Source organism: Myotis brandtii, unplaced genomic scaffold (genome assembly GCF_000412655.1).
Source record: "Myotis brandtii unplaced genomic scaffold, ASM41265v1 scaffold224, whole genome shotgun sequence".
NCBI classification, from domain to species: Eukaryota; Metazoa; Chordata; class Mammalia; order Chiroptera; family Vespertilionidae; genus Myotis; species Myotis brandtii.
This window is the reverse complement of record NW_005358400.1, coordinates 110,151-113,714: the sequence shown is the minus strand read 5'-3', so window position 1 is coordinate 113,714 and position 3,564 is coordinate 110,151. Positions and strand designations below refer to the sequence as shown.

The window sequence follows — 3,564 nt, the reverse complement described above, 5'->3', positions numbered from 1 at the left end:
GATTCCAAAACATAAAATAAGATAATGTTCTCCTCCTTATCCCATAAATAATGCTTTTTTCACTTCATGTCTTTTCCAGTTGGGGGGACATAAGCAATGGATTGGTTTTAAAACATTTCTTGATTTCCTGTAAGCTGAGACAGAAGGAAAAAAAGGGACCAAGCATTGTGTTCACTTAAAGTTATGTATAGACTTTTGAGGGCATAATTTGAGTTATGAAACTAGCAATGGCAATGGTTCCTCGATAGAGAATTATTCTTAGGAGTCTAAACTGAAAGTGACTTCAGGCCTTACCAGCTCCATGTGGACACTTACTTTTTATTCTTTTCCTGTTTTTATCCTGGAAGAAGATGGAAGTACCTCTGAAGAGGAGATATGTAACTAAGTCTGAAGGTAAGAAAGCCTACAAGAGGCACTGTTTCCTCACCTCAAACAAAGTGACAGAAACCCAGTGTTTTAAACTGAAGAAGAAAAAGTCAGTGCTCATATCTTCTTTACCTTCCCCACCACCTTCACCCCCCACCTCCAGCCGACCCCTTCAGTACATTGCTCTCCGTGCACATGATGGTGGGAAATGTGGAAATGAAACTTCAAGTCAGAAGTTGCAGGGTTTTGAAATTAATTGTGAATAAATTTTCTCTTTCCTTGTCCACTTCGAGCAAAAACTGGAAATATCTCCCAGAAAGGTTTACTAATCATGCAGACTACAAAACATCTCAGAACACTGCAGAAACGAAGAACCAATGCAGAGTAGAAGAAATGAAATAACAGATTTTAGGAGACTGCAATTAACTTGGAATCCATTTGAGCTCATAGAACTCTTGAACTCCACGGGTTCTCACCCTGGAAGATTTTAGCCATTAGCTCAGCATCACCCTCTCCAACACCACTCTTGTTAACTTCCTATAATCAATCAGCCAAGTAGGAGATGTTTCCATCACATGTACTACTAATGGTCTTAAATTCCATCCTCTTTACCCACCCATCCTGAGTCATCTCTCAGGCTTTGCCTTTGACATTAACTATGACCATTCTGTTGTTTCAACTTCAAGCAGAGAACTCCCCAACCAAAGAACAGAGACCCAGGGACCTCAGCTGGTCCTTGGTGGAAGGTCACAGCTGACACTTCCTTTTCTCCCAAGGTTTAGGTGAATATGTTGAGCACTTCTACACAAATGTTCCTGGTTATTTGTCAGTGAAAAAGGTGGTAATATTTTCCCATGTGTGACTCCTCATACTTTCAATCCTTCTAATCTCATTTATTTAACATGAAACTGGGCCAGGCACCATCCCTGGAGAAACACAGGGACCACTTTTCTTTCAGCAAAACTGTCTTCCCTGGAATTGATGAAGAACTTGGAACAACCTTCTCAATGTAGTAGTTCTTACTGTTGGCTATGGGTCCAAGGTTGACTTCCTTTGTAAACTTCCTATGAACTGAGAACCTCCTAAAGTTGTTGGAAACTTTTGTATGTATTTAGATATGACAGTTTCCTGGGAGGGAGATTCACAGCTTTAATGAGATACCATGAGTGTCCATGATTGAAAAATTGGAAGCAACACTAGCTTAATAAGACACAGTTTTTCTTATTCAGGAAATGTAGAAGATAACCAGTTTGCATCATCTTCCTCACTGAGGCTCATCCTCATGGGCAAATCTGGTTGTGGAATAAATTCCACTGGGAACAGCATCCTCTGTCAACCTGTGTTTGAGTCCAGGCTGGGGGCCCAGGCCGTGGCCAGGACGTGCCAGTTGGCCACAGGCACCTGGAATGGAAGGAACATCCTAGTGGTTGACATGCCCTCCATCTTGACCCAAGGCCCAGGACCAAGAGATGTACAAGCACATCGGGGACTGTTGCCTGCTCTCAGCCCCAGGGCCCCATGTGCTTCTGCTGGTGACACAGCTGGGGCACTTCACTGCCCTGGACACATTGGCAGTGAGTCGGGTGAAGGAGGTCTTTGGGGCAGGAGCCATGAGACACGTGGTGGTCCTCTTCACCCACAAGGAGGACTTAGGGGACATGTCCTTGGATGAGTATGTAGTCAACACGGACAACCACAGCCTGCAGATCCTGGTCCAGGAGTGTGGGAAGAGGTACTGTGGCCTCAACAACCAGGCCACAGGGGAGGTGCAGAGGGAGCAGCTGGAGAAGCTGATGGCTGTGGTTGAGAACTTGGAGAGGGATAACCAAGGTAACTACTACACAAATTACCTCTTCTGCAATGCACAGGTGCCCCAGGGAGGGGGGACAGCACCCTAGTAGAAGAGCAAAGGTGCTACTTGGCCACAGTTCAAGTGCACATTGAAGAGCAAAAGCAAGACCTGAAGGAGACTGGGAGTCACTGGGCATATAAGGCGGTGCACACAGTCAAAAAGTGTATTTTGCCTAATAAAAGTGTGCTATTTTCGCTTTTTTCTTTTTTCATTTTCATTTCATGAAATATATTTCCCATCCCTTTAGTTTCAGTCTCTGTTTGTCTTTCATTTGGTTGGGAGTGTCTTGTATACAGCATATATATCTGTCTTGTTTTCTCATCTATTCAGTTACCCAATGCCCTTTGATTGGAGCCTTTCGTCCATTTATATTTAAATTGATTATTGATAAGTATGTATTTATTGACATTTTTTAAATTTAAACATCTGTCCCCTTTTTTTTAAATTGTCACTTCTTCTTAGGAAAGTTCCTTAAATTTTTCTTGTAATACTAGTTTAGTGCTGATGAACTCCTTGAGCTTTTTCTTTCCTGGGAAGCCTTTTATCTCTATTTCAATTTTAAATGATAACCTTTGTAGGTAGAGTAATCATGCTTGTAGGTCCTTACTTTTCATGAAGTTGCATATTTCATACCAATCTCCTCGGGTCTTGAAAGTTTCTATTGAGAAATTAACTGGCAGTGTTATGGGAGCTCCCTTATAGACCTTTCTGTTGCCATTTTTAAGATTCACTCTTTGTTTCTATGCTTTGCCATTTAAATGATGATGCACATTGGTGTGGGCCATTTGGGGTTCATCTTGTCAGGGACTCTGCACTTCCTGAACTTGTGTGTCTTTTTTTCTTCACGAGATTAGGAAAGTTTTCAGTCATTATTTCTAAAAATAGGTTATCAATCTCTTGCTCTCTCTTTTCTTCTTCTGGTATCCCTATGATGGGAATGTTTTTATGCTTCATATTGTTCCAGAAATACCTAAAATTGTTCTCACTTTTAAAAATTATTTTTTTTTGCTGCTTTGATTGGATTATTTCCGCTACCTTGCCTTCTAAATCGCTGATTTGATTATTTGCTTCACCAAATCTCCTGTTGATTCATTCTAGTGTATTCTTCATTATAAATATTGTATTCTTCATTTCTGACTGATTCTTCTTTATGGTTTCTACCAGTATGTCCTTTTTTATGCTTGCTATCTCTCTGTTGAAGTTCTCACTAAGTTCCTTGATTATCCTTATAACCGTTTTTTTGAACTTCCTATCAGTTAGATGGCTTTCCTCCATTTCATTTACTCCTTTTTCTGGTGATTTCTCCTGTTCTTTTGTTTGGAGCTTGTTTCTTTGTCTCCCCAGTG

The 3,564-nt window shown here is 41.0% G+C and overlaps 1 pseudogene; it reads left to right on the top strand.

Annotated features, from left to right (window-relative positions):
• The first annotated feature begins 350 nt into the window (after positions 1–350).
• On the top strand, positions 351–2,443 carry LOC102246742 (annotated as a pseudogene).
• Positions 2,444–3,564: the final 1,121 nt, after the last annotated feature.